This window comes from Hippopotamus amphibius, chromosome X (genome assembly GCF_030028045.1).
Source record: "Hippopotamus amphibius kiboko isolate mHipAmp2 chromosome X, mHipAmp2.hap2, whole genome shotgun sequence".
NCBI classification, from domain to species: Eukaryota; Metazoa; Chordata; class Mammalia; order Artiodactyla; family Hippopotamidae; genus Hippopotamus; species Hippopotamus amphibius.
In genome coordinates this window covers 125,807,921-125,824,433 of record NC_080203.1, presented here as the reverse complement: position 1 = coordinate 125,824,433, position 16,513 = coordinate 125,807,921, and the positions used below count along the sequence as shown (strand labels likewise).

Sequence of the window (16,513 nt, the reverse complement as noted above, 5' to 3'; positions counted from 1 at the left end):
ACCAGGGAAGTCCCTATTTTTTGTTTTTTAAGGAACCTCCATACCATTCTCCATAGTGGCTGTACCAATTTACATTCCCACCAATGGTGTAGGAAGGTTCCCTTTTCTCCACACCTTCTCCAGCATTTATTTTTTGTAGATTTTTTGATGATGGCCATTCTGACCAGTGTGAGGTGATACCTCGTAGTTTTGATTTGCATTTCTCTGATAATTAGTGACGTTGAATATCTTTTCATGTGCTCTTTGGCCGTCTGTATGTCTTCTTTGGAGAAAGGTCTGTTTAGCTCTTCTGCCCATTTTTTGATTGGGTTGTTGTTTTTTTTGATATTGAGCTGCATGATCTGTTTGTATATTTTGGAGATTAATACATTGACAGTTTCTTCATTTGCAAATATTTTCTCCCATTCTGAAGATTGTGTTTTCATTTTGTTTATGGCTTTCTTTGCTGTGCAAAAGCTTTTAAGGTTAATTAGCTCCTATTTTTTTTTTTGTTTTGTTTTTATTTTCATTACTCTAGGAGGTAGATTGAAAAAGACCTTGCTGCGATTTATGTCATAGAGTATCCGGCCTTACAATTAGGTCTTTAGTCCATTTTGAGGTTTTTTTTTGTGTGTATGGTGTTAGGGAATGTTCTAATTTCGTTTGTTTGCATGTAGCTGTCCAGTTTTCCCAGCTGTGTGTGCTTTCTTCTTGTTAATCTGTCTTTTGTTACAGATTAGCCAAGAACCTAGATGGTTAGGAGAAAAAAAATTTTTTTCCTTCCCTACATTGGCAGTTTTGCAAATGGATGTTTCATAAAATAAAACCAACCCTGAATTCCCAACCCATGGCCTATAATAAAAAATAACAAAAGAACAGAAATTGAGCACAGTATAGCCTGGATCCTGGTTGCTGTGGTTACGGTGGATACCTGCACAGTATAACAATAAACATCAATTGTTATACCTGAATATAACAGGGCTCTCTTCATGGGATTTCACACATCACTCTCCTTTTGTCCATGTTACTTTTTTAGATTGAAAATTGGATGCGATTGCAGCTCTGTCTCTTCCCTGGGCACTTCCTGTGATGAGAGGTTCCTTTCATTCCCTGTTAACATTTCTGAACACCAGTCAGGAAGCCTGTAGCTGGCAGGGCTCCACTGCCTTTGCAAGGGTTGGGCCTTCATCTTTTAGGTCAGGTTTGCTTTGTTATTTATAACTTCCCAGTAAATGCAAAATATTTTGCTAAATTATTTTTACATCCCTCAGAGGTATTGACTATAAATACCTAGATTATAAAAGGCACCTTCTTTCAGAAGAGCCCACAATCTGAAGGGAGAACTGATCACAACTTCACATAATCCCATTTATATTATTATTTAAAATTAGGTTTCCAGAGATGTTACTCAGCTTTACCAGAAATGCTATGCCGTAATGATTGCACATTGCTTTACACTCTGCCAGGTACTGGGGGTGAAAAGATGAGCTAGATGCCATCCCAGGCCTCAGGACCCAAAAATGCAGGGGAAGCTCTAAGGTGATGTAGCCACAATCATTTTTACATTTCAAGAACTATAACAGAGACACAGACTGAAGAGGCAGAGGCTCAGGGGACCCTGGATGATCAGGGAAGGCTTTATAAAGGCTGTGACCCTTAGGGTAAACCTTGAGATGAAGTAAGTTTAAACCAGGCAGAGGAAGCAGGGACGATGTTCCATCACCAGACTTGCTAGATTCCTGGCACTTTATATACAGCATCTCAGTTAAGCTTCACAACTACCCAGCTAGCAATTTAGAAATGAGAAAACTGAGGCGGAAATGTTGCAGAAATTGGTCCGTTGAGAAACCAAGCACCACACTCGGAGGGTTGGAGAACTCAGGTTTATTAAGCCGGTGGCCCCAGATGAGCTAACGCTCCAAAGTTCTGGGCCCTGAACTCAGGGTGAGCTTTACTTTTATAGTGCACATGTTTACAGAGCATGGAAGTTTCCAAACAGAAACTTATAAGAGCAGGTGCAGAACATTCCATTTTTTAGCAAAACATCTTAAAGTTACATTGGATTGTTTAGGTCATCCTGTTTTTCTGTTTTTCCCAGCATAGCAAGCATATTTCACAAAAGCAAAACAAGCATGGAGTTATTTTTAGCTGAGTGTAAGTTTCTAACTTTCCTCTTCAATCCCCCCTCTTGATGCCCCTTAAATCTTATAAGGTATCAACTTCTTGATCTTCTAAGCCCAGGGGATGATAACCTCTTAGGGCTAGGAGACGTGCAGTGGCCCTCCTATCCGCGGTGGCTTCAGCTAGGCTGGAAACTACCCTCATGAATAAGGGCAAGAGGCAAGGTAAAAGGAGACAGGTCCTAAGGAGGAGTAGGACTATTCCCACAAGTGTTTTGAATCCCCCTAGGTAAGAAAACCAACCCCCAGATAGTTCTCCGGGATTCCATCCCTTCCAAGTCTGGACTGGGACATGAGCTATTTTAAGTCATCTTGTTGATTATTTCTTCTATAACCTTGCCCTCATCATCTGTCTGTAGGCAGCAGTTACTGAGATTGAACTTCCCACAGACACCCCCCTCTGCAGCCAGTAAGCAAGCTAGGGCCAGGCGATTCTGATAAGTAGCGTTATACAGCTTGGTTTGTTGTCCTGCCAACAAATTAAGAGCCTTGGCCGTTTCATTAATAATGATTTCAGCCACTGCCTGGAGCCGGATAATTCTGTTAAGCATGTAAATTGGGGTTCGGTAGCCCCAGGACCCATCTTCTGCCCAAGTGGCTGGCCCATAGTATTGGATTATGCGTTCAGGAGGCCACTCATCATCTTTCCAGTTTCCAGTCTGTAGAGACCTGCGCTTCCTGGGGGGGCCCCTGCCTTCATAAGCTGGGACCCCTGATGACTCACCGTGGGCTAAGGGGAGTAGGAAAAAGGAGGGGCGGATAGTCCCCAGTATACATGCCCCTGACCAGTTGGCTGGTGGGACTGAATATGCATTAGCCCCACAAATCTAATATAATCCTTCTGGAGCAGGCCACTGGCCTTCGGTGGACAAGTCATTCCATCTGGTCTTTAAATTGGGGAAGCTTGCTGGAGGGTAAGCATTAGGCTCTGTATCGTTTGGGCTTCCCCACCAGTCAGAAGTATGAGCAGTTGTATTATAGTGTTTTTGGCCTAGGCAAGTGAGGTTTCCTACTGGAACATTGAGTAATGGGCCCCACCGCGCCAGGCAGTTCCTGCCGATTATGGAAGTCTTTAAATGCCAACCCCCGACCCTGGTTTTCTTGAATTCCCCTGAGTTGTTGAAGGGCCTCTGGGGATCTAATTCTTTAGCTCCCCAGGGCCATGGGTCTCCCATATTAGTTCCTCCACACACATAGCAAGAAGTAATCATCAATGTCTGGGCTATGGTTTCTGCTAGGGCTATGAATAGGTTTCTAGTTCTGACTGAAATAGGAGGAGGACCACTTTCTGTCTCTTCATAAAAAGAATGGAAGAGCTTGTGTGTAGAAGCCCGGAGTGGAACAGAGACACTCCGGAAACTCAACATAGCTCCTGGGTCAGTACCCCGCCCATTGATATAAATACCGATTTTGAGACCATTTTTCCATTTTGAGTCTCTGGGGTTGAAAATAGTGAAGTTGACGGGATTACACTTCCCTAGTTTGCAGTTGGGGTGAACAGTTTCTTTTTGAAGGAGAGCTATCTTGCTTTGACTCTCCAAGGTTGCCCATGTGACACGACTCCAGTAAGGGCAACCATAGCAGGTGGATGGGGCTGGGGCCTGTTCACACATATATTTGTCATTGAGTCTATACTCTTGTTCCCATGACAAGCCGCCACATTTAATAGTTGTCCGGGGGTTCTTGTTAATAGCAGCACACACATCAAAGTCTACCGATACCGGACGTTCTAGATTTGTGTCCGATTGATCAGAAGCCCTCCTTCTTGGTGCCGAACCTCTAGCCAATTCTCGCTTGGGGGGAAATTGGGGGTCAAAACAGATATATTGGCCTGCTTGTTGACAAATAGAATAGGTTGTTTTGTTATGTACACAGGTTCCTTGGGCCTCCCCTTGGCAGGAGAAGTGAGTATGGTAAAGCAAGGTCCAAGTGACCCCCTGACCTGATCTAGTCATGTGGATGCATGGAGTACACAAGGGGTCTATTTTGCTTTCCAGTGTTTTACAGCTCAGTAGGATATAAATCGCTACTACACAAAACATTTGATCCCACTTAATAATTCCATTACCTTTGGGTAGATTATAGCCAAAACGACCCCTTGTGTTTAGCCTATAGAAAACATCAAGGCCAGTGGTACAGCCAGTCCCTACAAGGCAGGGTGTCATCGTAACCCTGACTCTCAGATGTCCCTCGTCGAATTCCTCAAGCTTCCGCCGTGAGTAGACCAGTCAGCTCTGGAGTGACTGGAGCAGGGCTGAAGATCTCAGACGGGACTCGGTTGTCTCCGTAGGAAGACCTGAAGCGGCTGGTTCGGATGAGCTTTGGCAGTCCAGGTCCTTTGCCCTTCTACATGTGCTGCTCTCTTCACCTGGGTGTGGTGCATCCACAGGGTGACTCCTGTAACTTGAGTCTGTGTAGATGTTGACTCGCTTCCCGTCGGCGTGCCTCAGCGCCTGGATGAGTGCCCACAGCTCAGCCCGTTGTGCTGACCAGTCCTGTGGCAAGGCCTCAGCCTTTATTATCTCATCTATAGTTGTTATTGCATAATCTGCTTTGCGTTGTCCTTTCTGGACGAAACTGCTTCTGTCAGGGAACAGTTCCAGTTCTGGGTTCTGGAGGGGAGTGTCTGTCAGGTCTGGCCTGCTCGAGTAGATTTCATCCAGGACCTCTTCACAGTCATGATCGGGGGTTCCCGCCTCCGTAGGTAAGAAGGTGGCAGGATTCAGTGTCCGCACAGTCTCAAGGCGGACTCGTGGGTTTTCGCAGAGCAGTCCTGGGGTAGTGAGTCATTCTGGTGTTGGTCAGCCATTTATGTCCCTGGCTGTTCATCAGCGTGGTAACAGCATGGGGAACTTTCACATTTATATTCTGTCCCAGTGTAAGCTTGTCTGCTTCTCTGACCAGGACCACTGTAGCAGCTAATGCCCGGAGGCATGGCGGCCATCCCGTGGCCACAGGATCCAGTCGTTTGGACAGATGTGCAACCGGGCGCTGCCATGGCCCAACTGTTTGTGTGAGGACCCCCCAGTGCAGTATGATTTTTCTCATGCACGAAGAGGTTAAAGTCCCATGTCACATTTGGCAGCCCTAATGCTGGAGCACTGGTTAAGAGTCTCTTTATCTCCTTGAAGGCTTTTTCTTGTTTAGGCCCCCACTCTAGGGGGTCCTTACCAGACCCTGCCGTGGCCTCATACAACGGCTTGGCAGTTTCAGAGAAACCTGGTATCCAGATCCGGCAGAATCTGGCAGCCACGAGGAACTCACGGACCTCTTTCTTGGTGCTTGGTTGAGCTATTGAACAGATGGTTTGCTTCCTTTCATGTCCGAGTGCCTGATGCCCTCTCAATATGACAAACCCAAGGTACTTGACCTCCTGTCTGCAGATCTGCGCCTTTTTCCAGGACACCTTGTACCCCGTGGTGGAGAGTAGGGCCAGTAGGGCTTTGGTGCCTTTCCAGCAGTCTTCTTGGGTGGGACTGGCTAGCAACAGGTCATCTACGTACTGTAGTAGGGTGCTGTTCAAGGCTTCTCCTGGGAAGGCAGCAAGATCTGCAGCCAGTGCTCCACCAAACAAGGTAGGCAAGTTTTTGAAGCCTTGTGGCAGTCGGGTCCAAGTCAGCTGTGTCTTTCTCCCAGTGTGTGGGTCTTCCCATTCAAAGGCAAACAAGGGCTGACTGGCTTGTGATAGCCGGAGGCAAAAGAAGGCGTCCTTGAGATTGAGGCAGGTGAACCAGCTCGCTTGGGTGGGTAAGAGGCTCAGGAGAGTGTAAAGGTTCGGGACCACTGGATGGATGGTGATCACCGCGTTGTTGACAGCACGGAGGTCCTGGACGGGGCGATCATCGTTCCCTCCAGGCTTCTTGACTGGTAGAAGCAGAGTGTTCCAGGGAGACTGACACTCGATCAGAATTCCGGCGTCACGCAGGCCATTGGATGTGGTCCCGAATTCCCAGACGTGCCTCTTGCGGTATTGGATATTGCCTCTGCCTGACAGGAGTGGCTCCTGGCCTCAGGTCCACCACGATGGGTGCATGGGTTTTGGCCAAACCTGGGGGCCCCTTTTCTGCCCAGACAGCAGGGAACTCTTCTAGCAGGCTAGTTGGATTCGTTTGTTCTCTTTCTGAAGAATAGAGACGCCATTCATCTTCCCTGGGCACGGTCACAGCCATTATCAGAGCTGGTTGGCTCCCCAGGGTGAGGCTTGTGGGCTTCCCGGGGACAAAGGTGATCTGTGCCCCGAGCTTTGTCAGCAAGTCTCTGCCCAGCAAGGGAACGGGGCACTCTGATAGGTACAGGAATTCATGAGTCACTAGGTGGCCCCCTAACTGACATGAGCCAGCCTTGCAGAATGAGCGGACAGTCCTGTCCCCTGTGGCCCCAATGATAGTTGCTGTTCGACCTGTGAGGGGAGCCACAGGTGTGGTTACCACAGAGTGTTCAGCTCCAGTATCCACCATAAAAGTCATTGATTGGCCCCCTACTTTCATTGCGACCGTAGGCTCCTGGGGGCCCAGGATCAGGGAGCCCAGTCCTCCCTATCCCGGTCCTCCCTATCTCGATCCTACTCCGGCCAGGCCGATAAGGTCTTGGACGGCTGGCTCAGGCTGGTACCTTTCTCTGTTGGTTTGGCTGAACTTCTTTGACCCTTCAGCTGTCCCTCTACGATGGGAACATTCATTCTTCCAGTGTCCGATCTCTTTGCAATAAGCGTACTGGTTGCGACGTAGTGACGGTCTCCTCTTGGCTTCTCCTTTCCGCGGGGGAGCAGTCTGCTTTACCGGACCTGGGTTCCCCAGTGCGGCAGCCAGGAGGGACACCTTCTGCTTCATGTGCTTGTCAGCTGCTTTTTGGGCTTCTTGGTCGCGGTTCACAAACACCTTGTTTGCGACTTCCAGCAGCTGGGTTGCATTCATTCCAGCAAAGCCTTCAAGCTTCTGAAGCTTACGGCGGATGTCAGCATGAGACTGGGCCACGGATGCCGCGTTGACCATGAGTTGGTTTTCCCGTGCTTCAGTGTCAAAAGGGGTATACACCCGGAACGCCTCACACAGTCTCTCATAGAACTTCATGGGTGATTCATCTGGCTTTTGGTGCACTTCTCTTGTCTTGGACATGTTGATTGGTTTTCTGGCTCCTGCCCTCAGTCCTTGCAGCAGGGCTTGTCGATATTTATCAAGGGAGTCCTTCCCGTCCGGAGTGTTGAAGTCCCAGTTGGGTCGATCGTCTGGTGCAGCCCCCAGGGCCCAGGCTGCAGGATCTACTGTACCAGCTGGTGCCTGCTCTTGGAGCCATTTCCATGCCCCTGACAGGATCTGGCAGCTTTCCTTGGTGTTGAAGAGAGTCAGGAGGAGATGTAAAAAATGGACTCAAGGAGGTCAATCATAGGACGGGGTGTGGTGTTTCCAGTTGAGCAGGTTGGTGGTGCTGAAGGGCTGATAATAAAGGAAGGGGGGCGTCCTGGCTGGACGGAGCCATCCTCATTGACCTGGGGTGGGCCTCAGGCCTCTTGCAAGGGCATCTGCAGGGCTGTGGGCTTTTGAGCTGGTTGGTTGGCCATGCGAAGTCACCACAGGCTTGGAGGGTGCTCTGGATTTGGAGGCGGTGGAGACACAGATGGCGGAGGGCTGTCTGGTAAAGGGTGAGGAGGCTGAACGGGAACTGGCGAAGCAGCTGGCATATAGGATGGAGGCACAGAGGGCTCTTCTTCAGGGTCTTCTTGGTGGATAACCTTTGCTGGCTTTTCTTTGCTTGTCCTCAGAGCCGGTTGGGCCACGAGGATCCTACACTGTCCCTGCCTATTTGCACAGAACTGAACCCAAGGAGGCAGCTGAACGGTGACTTGCAACCAGGAATATATGTATGGAAACTGGTCTGGGTGCCCAGGGATCCCTGTCACTACTTGGTACACAGCTCTAACCGTAGGAAGGTCTAGAGTACCCTCTGCAGGCCATCCCACCCCGAAGGTGGGCCATTCTAACTCACACAGGGTGTGAAGCTTTCCCGAGGTCATCTTAACCCCATAGTCTCTGGAAAAACCTTTCTTAAAGTTTTTCATCATACAATCCAAAACAGTCAGCTTAGAGGAACTTCTCCCCATGTTGACAAGTGTAATCTACCTCTTTCACCAGGGAGGAGAGGGGCGCGCATGGGAAGGGCCTTGTCATAGGGCATTATAACCCAGGTAGTGCTGATGTCACTACTCCTGGAAAGCCCAGTATTCCCAGACAGCAAGAGTACATGCCTCTTTGAAGATGGCCCTGATCGTTAAATGTCTCAGGGAGACAGGGCCGAAAGGAGGCGGTTTTTTGTTTTTGTTTTTGTTTTTTTGTTTTTGTAATGGGGTTTGCAGAGGAATAACTTCAGGTGGGACTCCGGAGGGGGTCTGGGGTGATTGACCCTCTTGTGGGCACTGAGCAGGCGGAGAGAGCAAGTATGCGTACTCCTCGCCTAAGTGAAGAGCCTGAAGTCCTTGGGGCAATCAGGGGATTATGAAGGAAAGGTGACAGAGGAAAGCAGCCTTGTAATGAGAATCTAAAAGTATACAAGAACACGTCAGAGTGTGCCGCTCTGCACGGACCGGTCCAGGGGACCAAGAGGGAGGGAGGTACAGATCTGTCTGGCAAATGGGACAAGTCTTTTGGGGATAACCTAATTTCTCAATAAGTCAGCTCAAAGAGTCAGCTGACTGAAGGGGAGAGTGAGCCTTAAAATTTTAAGAAAATAATCTTGGCGGAGGGCCCTAGGGCAAAAGGGCCGTTTGGACATACACAATTTCTAAATCAAGTCAGTAATCAATTGTCCCGTTTCCCCCCCCCCCCCCCGCCCCGGTCTATCCTGCCCTGTGTCAGTGTTGCAAAAACAAACAAGGGTGGGTGCCCCCTCAAAAGAGGAGACTGTTCAGATGCCCACCTGGCCGCATCCCCGTGGGGAACTTAGGTGCCTCTTAGCTTTGGTGGGCCAGTGCAAACTCCTGGCCTGGATCTGACTCGCAGGGAGGGACTGGGTCCCCCAGAGACAGACACTGCCCTGAGCCATATGAGGTCACCACAGAACCGGAGGTTAGTGCCCACTCGGACTCCGTAGCCATGAAGGCTGTGGAGCCACACAATCACCCAGGAATGAGGATGAACCAGGGCGCTCACTCACACACACGTTCACACCAGAGTTAATCACAGTGCCTCCCCCACCCTGGGAAGGTCCCTACCTGGTGGTCTTCTTACTGAAGACTATAGGAGGTGATCAACCTCCTCTTCTGTCCGGAGACGGGACCTGACTGGGTTCAGTACCCCGGGGCCTTACCTGATCCTGTGGCTGTTCCTGGTGAGTTGGTCCATCCCTCCAATGAGTCCGTTCGGGGCCCGGCCGTCTGGAGAGTTAGAGCACTGGTCCAAAAGAGAACCCAGAATACCATCAGGTGGCGTGCCTCCTCGTTCGTCTTGGAGCTCCTTCGCTCCAAGTCGGCCAAGCCACCGACCGGTCCGTTGGCTCAAGAGGCCGGCATGGTTGGAATCCCGCTGGGGCCTCCAGAAATGTTGCAGAAATTGGTCCACTGAGAAACCAAGCACCACACTCGGAGGGTTGGAGAACTCAGGTTTATTAAACCGGTGGCCCCAGATGAGCTAGCACTCCAAAGTTCTGGGCCCCGAACTCAGGATGAGCTTTACTTTTATAGTGCACATGTTTATAGAGCATGGAAGTTTCCAAACAGAAACTTACAAGAGCAGGTGCAGAACATTCCATCTTTTAGCAAAACATCTTAAAGTTACATTGGATTGTTAGATCATCCTGTTTTCCTGTTTTTCTCAGCACAGCAAGCATATTTCACAAAAGCAAAACAAGCATGGAGTTATTTTTAGCTGAGTATAAGTTTCTAACTTTCCTCTTCAGAGAGACATTAAGTTACTTGTCCAGAGACAAAGCCAGGACTATTTATAATAAATAGGTGGGGGGTTTTTGGTTTTATTTTTGCATATCAGTTTGCTTCCAGAAATGTCCAGGCCTCCTGTTAATTCCACGCAAGGTGCAACTGTTTTTCAGTTGTGGTTTTGTTTTCCAATGTCAGGAGCATGTGGTTTGCAGACTGCACCTCAATGTGGTGCTGCGCATGCCTCCCTCTGTGGGGAGATAAGCCAGGAATGTTTGGCAGTGGTTGCTGGCTCTCCTGATACAGGGGAACCTTCCCAAATCTTCTTGTACCCATGTGATTTATCTGATTTTCTGAAAAGTGATTTTGTAAAAAAAATTTGGTTGCATTGGGTCTTAGTTGTGGCAGGTGAGCTCCTTAATTGCAGCTTGCCAGCTCCTTAGTTGCGGCATGCACATGGGATCTCGTTCCCTGACCAGGGATCGAACCTGGGCCCCCTGCATTGGGAATGGGGAGTCTTATCCACTGTGCCACCAGGAAAGTCCTTAAACAGTAAGTGATTTTTATTTTTTACTTTTTAAAATGTATTTATTTGTTAATTTATTGGTTGTGTTGGGTCTTCGTTGCTGCACATGGGCTTTGTCTAGTTGCGGCAAGCGGGGGCTACACTTCATTGTGGTGTGCATGCTCCTCATTGCCGTGGCTTTTCTTGTTGTGGAGCACGGGCTCTAGGCACGTGGGCTTCAGTAGTTGCAGCACATGGGCTCAATAGTCGTGGCTCATGGGCTCTAAAGCACAGGCTCAATAGTTGTGGCACACAGGCTTAGTTGCTCCGCAGCATGTGGGATCTTCCTGAAGCAGGGATCGAACTTGTGTCCCCTGCATTGGCAGGCAGATTCTTAACCACTGCTCCACCTAGGAAGTCCATAAGTGATTTTTAGAATACTTAAATTTAAACATATGAGAACATGTAGTTTTAAAGGGACATGTATATATTTTTTTATGATTTTGAAGACTATAAGTATATAAATGCAGTTTCAAATGCCATTTTTATAAAATATAGTGGCCTTTACATTTTTATTCTCTTTCTTTATGACCTAGGGAAACTATATGATAGATTATGATATCAATTATGACAAAAGAGGCAAGCTGTTTTGCATTCTTTGTTAAATTATCTTAAACATCCATGCTGGACAGTGAAAGAAAATTAGAATTAAAATAAACTTGTTGGACATATTCTTGCTTTCTTTTAAAATATAAACAAGGTACAAATAGGAGTAGGTTCTAATTTGTCATTAATCTTTTTCATATGATGACATACATTAGGAAAAAAAAATATTTATTTATTTGGCTGCACTGGGTCTTAGTTGCAACATGTGGGATCTTTAATTGCGGCACACGGGATCTAGTTCCCTGACCAGGAATCGAACCTGGGCCCCCTGCATGGAGAGTGTGGAGTCTTAACCATTGGATCACCAGGGAAGTCCTGACATACATTTTTTAAAAATCTAAAACAGCTATGGAAAAGTTACAGATCTGATTAACAAGCAAATGAAAACATGGCCTGTTCAAAAACTTATTTTTGGAAAATATTCAGTTTTGAAATACATGTAAACAGAGAGTGCTCCCAGCAGTTGCTTTTAAATAATCAAAATGGGATCATAATTGGCTAATTTCACCTTTGTGGGTAGAAACAAAAAATTCAGACATTTCCAAGGGTGCCTGGGAAGGCTTGAGTCAGCTGAAATAGACCTTCACCCATGTCTGACAGGAAAGAACCCCCAGGTTTCAGTGGACCGTGTGTTGACAGAGATTCTGAGTCCACCAGGCCATCTGGTCTGGTCTTTAGTGTCTTCTCAGACTGAGGACTTCCATCTCTGCAGAGGGTTTTCATGCAACAGATGGTCTTTTATCCCCCAACTTTGTGAAATCTCACCAATGACTGAGTAGAAAGTTTCCAAACAACTTAGTGGATTTTGATATCATTTTTACATGAGATGGTGGCTTGGGGGTTTCTTTTGGGAGGTGATGAAAATGTTCAAAAATTGTCGTGATGGTTGCCCAACTCGGCCAATATGCTAAACACCATTGAATTATACCCTTTAAATGGATGAATGCTTTGATCTGTGAATTATATATCAATAAAGCTATTATAAAAAACCAAATGGACCGAGGGAGGGAATTGGAGACAGGATCTCTGTTGGATATTTATCTCAGTGAGTCATTCTGAACCTTCAGTATCCCAATTACTTATACATATTATGGAGAAATACTGGCAGTCTTCCTCAAAGGGGCCTGCCTGGAGGTGCCCCGCCAGTTCACACTGACAGATAAAGAGGAGCCATCCAGCAGGCAGCCTCTGTCCAGCCAGTGTGCTGGGCCCTGGTCTCTGCATTTCTGCCTAGGAGGCCCCTCTCTCTTTCAGTCACACAACAAACAGGGCTAAAGCTTCTATCCACAATCATTGCCTCTTCTGTTTCTTCCTATTTCTCAAGACACAGATTTGAGCTACACAATCAATGACATCAAGCCCCTGGAACATAGCAGATCATGTAGAATCAACCCACAGCAGTTGCCATTTATGTCTCAGGTGAGATCTGCACTTAGAAAAGAAACTGCAGATAAAATCAGCCCTGGACTCTGGCTGTTCACAGTGTGGCCCCAGGGTTAACGGTGTCAGCATCACCTGGGAGCAAATACAGAAACGGGCCCCATCCCGGACCTGTTGAATGCAAATCTATCTTTTCAAAAAGCTCTCAGTGATTCCTGTGCATGTTACTGCTTGTGAAATGCTGACTCATTCACAGGAACTGGGTTTATGAACTCTGCCTTCCTGCTTATATCTTTGGGTGAAATGCCCAAGTTTCTAGCCAGCACTGGACTCTCCACTTATCTCGGTTACCAGCCACTTCCACCCTCCATGTTGCTAAATCCAAGGGACAATTCTCAGCCCTGAAACATAATAGAAGCAGTTGACACACTATCTTCCTTCTTGAGAGCACCTTTTTCCACGTGGCTTGCAGTAGGTTGTGCTTTCTCTGGTTTTCCCTTTTACTGGCCACTCCGTCTCAATATTATTTGCTGCTTCCTTGTTATTTTCTCGATCTCTTAATTTTGGAGTGTCCAGAATTTAGTCCTTGAACACCTTAGATATCTACACTCATTCCTTTCTTGATTTATCTAGTTCCATGGCTTTCTGTACCATTTATGCTGATGAGTTCCCTTCCTTCAGGCTTGCATCTCTCCTCTGAATTCTAGGCCCATCGGTCTAACAACCTACTTGAAAAAGTCTACTTGGATGTCTAATAAGCATCTCACCCTTAACATGTTTAAAATCAAGCTTCTGATCTTCTCCAGTACTGCTTGTCCACTTACTGGCAACTCCATACTTGCATAATGAGCTAAAAACCTTGGAGGCATGATTGATGATACCTCTTTTTCTCTCACATCGAACTTCCAAGCAATCAACAAATCTTATTGGCTCTGTTTCAAAAATATATCCAGAAGCCCAACTTAAAAATGGGCAAAAGATTTGAATAGATACTTTATCAAAGAAGTTGAAATAAGATACAGGGATGGCTATTGAGCACGGGAAAAGATGCCCTACATCATTAGTCATTAGGGAAATGTAAATGAAAACCAGCATGAGATACTACTTCATACCCATTAGGATGGCTAAAATAAAAAAATCAGAAAATAACAAGTGTTGGAGAGGGTGTGGAGAAATTGGAACCCTTGTACAGTACTGATGGGAATGGTGCAGCCACTTTGGAAGACAGTTCAGCAGTTTCTTAAGAAGTTATACAAAAATTTACTATATGACCCATCAATTCCACACCTTGGTACATATCCAAGAGAAATGAAAACATACATCCACACAAAGACTTGCATGTGAATGTTCATAGCAGTATAATTCGTAATAGTCAAAAAAGTGGAAACAACCCAAATGTCCATCAGCTGGTGAATGGATAAACAAAATATGGTCTATTCAAAGAAAGACTGTTCAGCGATATAAAGGAATGAAGTACTGATAACATGCTATAGCAGGGATGCACTTTGGAAACTTGCTAAGTGAAAGAGGCCAGTCACAAAAGACCACACTTTCTATGAGTCCATTTATATGAAAAGTCCAGATTAGGCAAATCCATAGAGACAGAAGGTAGATGAGTAGTGGCCTGGAGTTGGGAGTGGGACTGGGAAGTGACTGCCAGTGGGCACAAGGGATCCAGCCAGGGCAATGGAAATGTTCTGCAATTGGATTGTGGCGATGGCTGCACAACTCTGGAAAACTCTCCACAGACTCTCTTAACAGTCATTAAATTGTGTACTTAAAATGAGTGAATTTTATTGTATGTAAATTATACTTCAGTAAAGCTGTTAAAAATATCCACAATCTGACCATATTATGTTCTCTACCACCATACTGCATCTCAGCCAGCATCTTCCCCCCACCTGGATGACCACAATACCTTGCTAAGTGGTTGCCTGACTTCCACTCTTGTCCCCTAGGTACATTTCCAACACAACAGCCAGAGTGATCCTGGGAAATAGACACATCAAATCATGTCACCCCTCTACTCAAAATTCTCTGTTGGTTCCTGTCTCCAAGAGAAAGGCGAAGTTCTTTCAGTAGTCTTTAAAGCCTTATCTATCTGGCCCCTCTGCTATCTTTCCTAGACTCTTTCCTACCTTTCCCAACTCACTACCACTTCCCTCCTTGCTACGTCCTGCACTCAGTCAAACTGGCCTCCTTGCTAGTCCTTGACTGTGCCAGGCACATGCCTGCCACAGGACCTTTGCATGGGCTATTGCTTCTGCCTGGAATGCTCTTACCCCAGATTCCCAACAACTTAACTTACCTTTCTCAAGCCCTAGCGCAAATGTCATCTTAGGCAGTGAGGTTTTCCTGGCTGTTTACTACATTTTCTAGCACTCTTTTTTTTTCATAGAGCTTATTCACCATTTACATACAATGCCTTGCTTATTTATATTGTTTATTGTCTGCTTCCCCCTTTCCTCCAACTAAATTGTAAACTTCATGGGGTCAGGGATTTTTGCCTTTTTGGTTCACAGCTTTATCCCCAGCCCCTAGGACAGTTCCTGGTGCATAGAAAGCCTTCAACAAATATTTGTTAAAGTAATGTACTTAAGAAAACCAGAAAAGCCAGGAATATGACCTGTGAATACATATGTACATTTACATGAAGGATTAAAAATAAGTTTAGATGTGTGCCACAACTACTGAAGCCCGCGCACCTAGAGCCCGTGCTCCGTAACAAGAGAAGCCACTGCAATGAGAAGCCCATGCACTGCAACAAAGTGTAGCCCCTGCTCACCACAGCTAAAGCCCACGTGCAACAATAAAGACCCAATGCTGGCAATAAATAAATTAAATTAATTAATTTAAAAAAATTTAGAGGGACTGATTGTAGTTTACGGCCGGCAAAACAATTTCAGAGTGGAGAGAATGGAGAATTGGAAAAGAGAGAACATTTTTTCTCTCGGAATATTTTTGAGCTTTTCTTCCCCATGTAGTGTCTTTGAGTGGGCATCAGATACACCATCAAGTATTAGGCCATGTGCTGAAATTAGTGTACAGACAATTGTTCAGTTGTCTTATAACCTTTCCCTTTCTTTTGCATTTTCCATTTGCTTGTTCAGTAGCATTGTCAACAGAAATAAATAAGGAAAAAGAGATCAAAAATAAAATTCTATTTGTTCACTCTTTTACTTGCCAGAAGACCCTACAAATATTTGACAAGGAATAGAATAAAGAGTTGCTTGGTGATTTTCTTATTGTTTTGACTTAATTATCTATGCATTACAGACTGCACTTGGCTGTATGTCATTAATTCTAAAAGTGGCTCTTTGAAAATAATCATCCCCAAATCATATATATACACCCTATTTGCAACTTATGAGTTTTTTTTTTAAGCTTATGTGCATTTTTGGGGGGTTACAATTCAGTGGTTTTTAGTGTATTCACGAAGTTGTACAACCATCTCTATTATCTAATTTCAGAACATTTTCATCACCCCAAAAAGAAACCCTGTACCCATTAGCAGTCCCTCCTCAATCCCCCCTCCCCCAGCCCCTGGCAACTACTCATCTACCCTCCGTCTCTATGGATTTGCCTGTCCTGGGCATTTCCTGTAAATGGAATCATGCAATATGTGGTCTGTTGTGTCTGGCTTCTTTCACATAAGTGATTTTTTGAAAACTCAAGAAGTAAACTACATTTTACTAACCAAAGGAGCTGTACTGACCTTTATTTAAAGTGCAGCTTTAACGGAATTTACATCAATAATTTAACATTTACATCTGTCACAATTACACTTCTTCAAACTTTTGTGTCAGTAATTATTTTTAGTTAACCACATGCCAAACTTGACATTTTGAAAGTGAAAAAAACAAAAAATCTCATCTATAAGATAAAGGTCATAATCTTTTTTCTTTAAGAAAAAGGAAAAAAAAAAAAAAGAAAAAGGAA

The 16,513-nt window shown here is 45.8% G+C and overlaps 1 protein-coding gene across 7 annotated transcripts in view; it reads left to right on the top strand.

Annotated features, from left to right (window-relative positions):
* The window catches only part of TCEANC (transcription elongation factor A N-terminal and central domain containing), a 53,815-nt gene that overhangs the window by 16,383 nt on the left and 20,919 nt on the right, over positions 1 to 16,513 (top strand). For 2 of the 7 annotated variants that reach the window (XR_009050260.1, XR_009050259.1), the window contains exon 4: positions 12,519 to 12,613. The exons of the other annotated variants lie outside the window; for them this stretch is intronic. The gene's annotated coding sequence lies outside the window, so the exon portion shown is untranslated. The remainder of the gene's footprint in view (positions 1 to 12,518; positions 12,614 to 16,513) is intronic. 7 annotated transcript variants of the gene reach the window in all.